Consider the following 7647-nt stretch of genomic DNA (forward strand, 5'->3'; position numbering starts at 1 on the left):
CCCTTCGTCAGTGGTAACTTTAAATTAAAAACAACCCATCAGCAACCATAAATGATTCTTAAACATTTTCAGTGATAAAAATAAAACCATGTACAGCATACAGTATATCATGTGAATGCATCAACAACACCCACAAATCATATTGAGACCAAATATGTCACTACTTTTGTGCTCAATTTAAACCCAAATTATCTGCTGGAAAAGACTAAACCGTAAAAATGTACAGTACTAAAATGTATGACTGATGCATTATCTGAAACCAAACATGAACCTTAAACCCACCCTGAAGTGCTGCAGATATGTGCTTTAATTCTCCAATTACTTGACACCGAGACAGGCAGCGAAACTGCTTGTTCTGAAGTCAGTGACCCTATCAAAGTTGTGCATGTGTTTAAGCTGATCGTTAAAAGGTACCCATTGTGAACGCTACAGGTGGAACCATTTCAACCTGACACAAAATTAAAACAAGCCGTGAAATTTAAACACACCGCGTAGCCCTACAAGCATGCTGTGAATTTTAAACGCTCCGTGTAGTCTTTAAATATTGCTCCAAAACAAACATGAAAAAATATATGAAAAATATGCATGAGCATTAAACCTACTGCCAAACGAAAGCACTAAAAAATTGTAACAATTGTGGGCCATGTGAGGCTAGAATTTCCTCGAGTATACCAATGTGTCCAAGTTATTAGCATAAAGTAAACAAAGAATAAACGTGGAATTCACTGCAACATTTTGTGATGCCAAAAATGGTTAAACAAAATAATGCTTCATAAAAAAATATGCAATGTTTATTCAATATGAAGATGGCTGCTGTGGAGCAGGATGCTACACAGCATTCCCAATTGGCCTCCAAGATGATATTTTGCTTATGGTTTAAAAGTAAGAAAATGCCTTCTTCCTAATAGTGGCATGCCTAGAATTACAATTTAAAATCCAAGTACACTATAAGTTCTGATTTTAAATTGTGGTCTCAGAGACACCAAACTCGAAATTTTAATCTCTTCTAGGGTATAAATTACACTTACAAGAGGCAATAAGGTAATCCCAATGTTATCCTATGGGAGAGATGTGCATTCAGTAGTGAAAAACGACTTTGGGAGTTTTTCACTACCAGGACATGCAAAACTTAAAAATGCATTCTCGGCCTTTTAAATACATAGCACCTTGCCCTCTGGGTTGTCCAGAGCCTACCTTAGGGGTGACATATGTATAAAAAGGGAAGGTTTGGGCCTGGCAAGCGGGTTATTTTGCCAGGTCCACTTGGCAATGTAAAAGTGCCCACACTGGCTCTTCAATGAAAAGCCTGAGACATGGTTAAAGGACTACTTAAGTGAGTGGCCCAATCAGTGCTGCAGGCACACTAGTAGAATTTAATTTACAGGCCCTGGGCACATTTAGTGCACTTTACTAGGGACTTATAAGCAAAATAAATGTGCAAGTTGGGGATGAGAAAATATCATCATGTTTAGAAGAGAGAGCACAAGCAATTTAGCACTGGTTAGCAGTGGTAAACTACACAGAGTCCTGATACCAGCAAAAACGAGATCATAAAAAATGGAGGAAGTAGGCAAAATATTGGAGGGAAGACCACCCTAAGGCTTTCAGGTTTCACACATCCCTTCAGGAAGGCTTGAGCTATCCAACAAGAACAGACATCTGGGAAGCGAGTCGCTGTCTCAAGTTCCCCCATCTGACAAAAACATCTACCCTCGAAAGGTCTGTCTGTGGCAGTGCCCTGACGATTTGAGACCTAATTGTAGTTCATATCTGACCAGCTCCTTCCATGTAAGTGTTAAAATTAGAACTCAAAAAAGGGCTCGTAACTAAGTTCTAGATTTTATCTTTTTCAAGGCTGATCCTTCGGAGATACTGGGTTTATTTTCCCCTTATCTTCTCTTCTGCATTTTCTCTTTTCCGCCTCCTTTCTTTTCTACTGTCTGATTATGTGCTTGACCCAGTATGCCCATCCCATGACACACCTTGCATGAATGCTCTGAGTTTAGATTTTCCTGTGAGTGAAATGATGGAAAATGGCAACTTTATTAATAGCACAGAGGCAAGTATTATGCTTTACTTTACTTTCTTTGTCTGTACAGTAGTCAAGTTAAGCGCTGTTACAAAAAGGCTGCAGTTCCCAGAAGCCATTGGAATTCATGATGACAAAAGACTGAACCATATGCACCGTCAGTGGCTCTCTTGATGTAGCCAGTCCGCTTCACTGACGATGCACATTGGAAACAAAATTAAGAAAAATTAGTACTGTAAAGAGCATCGATCCCTGGAAACATCAGAGTGAACCAATAGTGAAATCAACTCTGGACAATTCATGACCATGAGTGACAAGAGGTAGAACAAGAAAGAGAAGAAACATGACTAGGGTGGCATATAATGCAAAGAAGGAAGTTATGGCGTAATGGCACTGCACTTACTCCAAATGTGTTTACTGAATATTATGGAGGTCGCCTCTTGGGGCTATCAGCTGGCACTAAACCCACCGTTTAAATTTCAAGCATAATTCCAGTTTACTATATGACAAGTATTACTCCTATAAAAGTGCCGGCACCCACAATATCTCTTGCATTTAGTCCATCACCATTGAGCACTGCAAGTCCCGATTGTTCCTAGTTTGTTATTCACACGCAGATCGCATAGGAGAGATGAACAGCGCAATAACATTTTTGAGACAGAAGAATTCCCGGTCAGTCGCTGGTTAGTGAAAAAGACGTCTTCATTGAAATCCAGTTTAGGGGACGCAGCCGAACCGTTTGCATGGTCACCCCCAAACCTTTGGACTGATGTTGCTGTTTTTTTTACTCTGAAGGTGCACTGAGTCCTGCCAATCAGACCTCAGGGCCAGAGCTTTGGCCCTCAAAATGAGTATCTCTAAGAGGTTTACCCACAATTGGCATAAGTTAACCTACTCATATGCCCCTAGTATGTGGTACCAAGGGTATCTAGTCCCTGTAACTTAACTGCCTCCGTGCACTGCAGCAGTTATTGTGCCACCACCAAGTAAAGCATGACTCCCAGTCCACCACTGCTGGCTGTCAGAGCATTTTTAACTTGCTAACTCCAGTTTGCCATTTAATCCAATGGCAAAGCCTAAAACCTTCCTTTTTCAGAAGGTAGGATACATTATACCAAAAAGATGGACTTCTGTTTTATTTACTTCACATGTACTGACAGTAAAACTTCACATTCTTGTTTTTGCTGTTGAAAGGTTAGTAGCCCGATTGGGCTACTAGCTCTAACTCTAGCAACTCAGGAGAGCTACCTTCCAGATGAGTACTTCAAGTTATCAATCAAATCATTGCAATAAACTGACTCGTTGTTCAAGTAGAATTTAAAGTAATTGTTGCCCAAAGATTTCCACTAGCCGTTCACGTTGCACAAAAGCTGCCATCCTCTAGTTAGCCTTCTGCCCTCCTGGGGAGATGTGAGAACCACTCTCAACAAAGGACCTGCAGAGGGAAGAGATGTGGCTTCTTCCTGAAAGGATGGCCAGAGTAGGTGTGCGCCCAAAAAGCGAGCTTCAAAGGTGAAGCTGCCTTTGAAGAGGAAATGGTAATCACACATGGACGGGGCTGCTCTTTTGTACTTCTCAAGGACCTACCAGTGCACCTCCGCTGTTTGTACCTCACAAGCACCTACCTGTGCCCCTCCTCTGTATCTCCCAGGCGAGCTTCTGAAATGAAGCTTGTAATCCCTGCGCTGACAACCATGGCCTTTTGACTATCAGGTCGTTGTCTGACTTCTGCTGAACCCCACAGAGTGAGTGTGCAGACAGAGGGGAGTTGGGGCGCCCTAAGGACAGGAAATGAGGTAAACTTGAATATAAGAAATATGGAAAGGTAGAAATGCTGCATCACCTGTGGATAACTGACACCTCCTCCTGCTTGCCAAATGCCCATCCAGTCACAAAGTGGCATCCTGGGCCCCAAAGGGACAGCATCATGTCAGATACAGTGTAAAGGTAGAAAAAGGGGAAAAAAGATTAATATGCACACATCTGTAGCAGGGATATGTCAGGTAAATTATTGGTTGCGATGGATCCTCTATAAGGACTAAATGACTGATATTGTTGTAGGTTAAATTATATGAATCAAGGTTTGTTTGCCTCATCTGCGCGTATAATGTACAGGACGGGCCTTACAATGAACCCCTCGTTCTGTTTTACAAAAAAGTCCCAAAAGGAGCTGCATGTTACAGAACTTTATCTACTTTAGTAAGAAATAAAGACTTGCTTTTGCAAGGTGTCGTTCAGGACCAGAACCGGGCGCTGTAAGCTGCACTAGCTGTAGGGAGATGGGCAAATGTTATGGCGATATGAAACCCACCTAAACTCACAATAACACTCGGATCTTCCAGGTTAGAAGAAACAAGAAATACTTGAACCAAGGGAGCTGTTGAAAATGTCAAAGGTGACTTAATGAACAGCGAGGTAAAGACAGGAGTTGGCATTTGAGCGGATCCAGTGTGAACAGGAAAGCCATGAGAAGCGTGTGAGAGGAGTTGCTTTTATTATATACTTCCTGAAGAGTTACCTTTGTTATATCCTTCCTGAAGAGTTACCTTGGTTTTACACTTCCTGAAGAGTTACCTTTGTTATATACTTCCTGAGTTACCTTTGTTATGCACTTCCTGAAGTGTTACCTTTGTTATATACTTCCTGAAAAGTTACCTTTGTTATACACTCCCCGAAGAGTTACCTTTGTTATACACTTCCTGAAGAGTTACTGTATTAACAGCAGCCCACCCTGATCCCTCTTTTTCCACAATCTGTTCTTGCGTAACTGAAATCTTTTCCATGTGCATCTACCTAAAACTGAATCTGTAGCATGTGGGTGCTCCGTGAACGCCCTTTCTTCACTGCATTACACTGTGATCACTAGTAATTCATCTCCTTTTTTGACGTTAATGAGATGTGACATGATCAACAGAACCTTAAGTTAAATTTCCGTATAAGGTGAAATACTCCTTGCTAAATTTAAAAGATGGTAAAGAATAGATGTCATTTACAACCTGTTAAATATTGTTTATTCACATTCCATTATGTTTCCATTTAGTAATTTTGAATCTCTTTACATCCTACAGAAAACAAGCATGAAATTATTTTTAAAAAATTAAGATAAAACTTCAAATCTACAAAAATCCGTCCCCAACAATGAGCTCCGGTATTCAGGAAAACATCAGTGCAGTCGGTGACAGAGGAACCTGCACACAAACTGACAGATACTGGAAGAAGCAGTCAAGGGCAGTTCAGCGGATGTAAGAGTCTGACTTGTGCACCTCCACGCCACAAGACTGATAAATTAACTCTAGAAAATAAAGGCAACAACATTCACAAACCGCCTCATGTGTCAACAGGTGTCCAATGCCAGCTTTGATCATGGGATCGATATGATGTGGTTACAGCAGTGCTTTGTTTTCTAAAGTGATAACGAACCATCATTCAGTTCTCTGGGCGTATTGTAAACTCTTTCTGGCCAAACCGCAGCAGCCTGTGAAAGCATAGCGGAGTGTAGACAAACAACTGAAGGGTAAAGGAAAGAGGAATTCTGCTATCTACAATACAACGGACTGTCCCAATTTGTACCGACCAAAAGGAAGATCAATCTTTACCCACAAGCATGCAAAACCATAATTCAATCTAAAGGCACGATCGCCTTCAAAGGAACCTTATATATATTATGAGTGTCGCAAATATTTGATGGCTATTGCAAGTTATTGTTAAATCAGAAATCAAACGTGCAAAATACCACAAAATACAGGGCTTGAGAATAACACAAGTGCTTTATCAACCATGTTGGCCCATCAGGAAACGCAGTCATGGGATGTAGACAAATATATCCCTGACCCACAGACACTATTCAAGAAAGAAGAACCAGACAGATGTAATGAGCGCTTTAGTTTGTCATCACTCCTAAAGCTTCATCAGCGAACGCACACAGGAGAAAAACCATTCAAGTGCAGTGACTGTGTGAAAAGCTTTAGTAGGTTATCAGAACTACAAAGACATCAGCGAACGCACACTGGAGAAAAACCATTCAAGTGTAGGGAATGTAAAAAGTGCTTTAGTCAGTCATCAAACCTACAAAGTCATCAGCGAACACACACAGGGGAAAAGCCATACCATTGTACTGAATGTGCAATGTGCTTCAGACAGTTATCGCAGCTACAAAGACATCAGCGAACTCATTATGGGGAAAAACCATACAATTGCAATGAATGTGGAAGTAATTTTAGTGATTCCACAACATTAAGGAATCATCAGCGAATACACACAGGGGAAAAACCATTTAAGTGCAATGTATGTGTGATGAGATTTAGGTGGTTATCAGAACTACGGAGACATCAACAATCACACACAGGGGAAAAACCATTCAAGTGCAGTGAGTGTGAGAAGAGCTTTAGGCAGTTATCAAACCTACAAAGCCATCAGCGAACACACACAGGGGAAAAACCATACCATTGCAGTGAATGTGACAGTGCATTTATTGACACTTCGTCATTAAGGATTCATCAGCGAACACACAAACGGGAAAAACCATTCAAGTGCAGTGAATGTGTGAAGAGCTTTAGTCAATCAGCATACCTAAAAGAGCATCAGCGAACACACACAGGGGAAAAACCTTTCAAGTGCAGTGAATGCTCAAAGTGCTTTAGTCAATCAGCACACCTAAAAGAGCATCAGCGAACACACACAGGGGAAAAACCATTTAGGTGCAGTGAATGTGTGAAGAGCTTTAGTCGTTTACCGGACCTACAAATACATCAGCGAACACACACAGGGGAAAAACCATATGTTTGCAATGAATGTGGAAGTTGTTTTAGATATTGCTCAGCGTTAAGGATTCATCAGCGAACACATACAGGTGAAAAACCATACCATTGCAATGAATGTGGAAGTAGCTTTAGTCATTGCTCAGCATTAAGAATTCATGAACGAACGCACACAGGGGAAAAACCATTCAAGTGCAATGAATGTGTGAAGAGCTTCAGTCAGTTATCGAACTTACAAACACATCAGCGAAGACACACTGGGGAAAAACCATTCAAGTGCAGTGAATGTGCAAAGTGCTTTAGTCACTTATCAAGCCTTCAAACACATCTGCGAAGGCACACAGGGGAAAAACCATATCATTGCAGTGAATGTGACAGTGCTTTTATGGTCTCTTCAAAATTAAGGATTCATCAGCGAACTCACTCAGGGGAAAACCCATTCAAGTGCAGTGAATGTGTGAAGAGCTTTAGTCGATTATCAATTCTACGAAGTCATCAACGATCACACACTGGCGAAAAACTATACGATTGCAAGGAATGTGGAAGTAGTTTTAGTGATTCCTCAAATCTGAGGATTCATCAGCAAACACACACAGGGGCCAAACCATTCAAGTGCAGTGAATGTGCAAAGTGCTTTAGTTGGTTATCACAGCTACAAGTACATCAGCGAACACACACAGGGGAAAAGCCATACAAGTGCAATGAATGTGTGAAGAGCTTTAGTCACTCATCATCTTTTCTAAGACATCAGCGAGCACACACAGGGGAAAAACCATACCATTGCAGTGAATGTGCTAAGTGCTTTAATAGGTTATCACACCTACAAAGGCATCTGCAAACACATAATGTGGAAAAAAACAT

The 7647-nt window shown here is 41.1% G+C and overlaps 1 pseudogene; it reads left to right on the top strand.

Annotated features, from left to right (window-relative positions):
* The first annotated feature begins 5110 nt into the window (after positions 1 to 5110).
* LOC146839153 (uncharacterized) lies at positions 5111 to 7127 on the top strand (annotated as a pseudogene).
* Positions 7128 to 7647: the final 520 nt, after the last annotated feature.

This window comes from Triturus cristatus, chromosome 4_2 (assembly GCF_964204655.1).
Source record: "Triturus cristatus chromosome 4_2, aTriCri1.1, whole genome shotgun sequence".
NCBI lineage: Eukaryota > Metazoa > Chordata > Amphibia > Caudata > Salamandridae > Triturus > Triturus cristatus.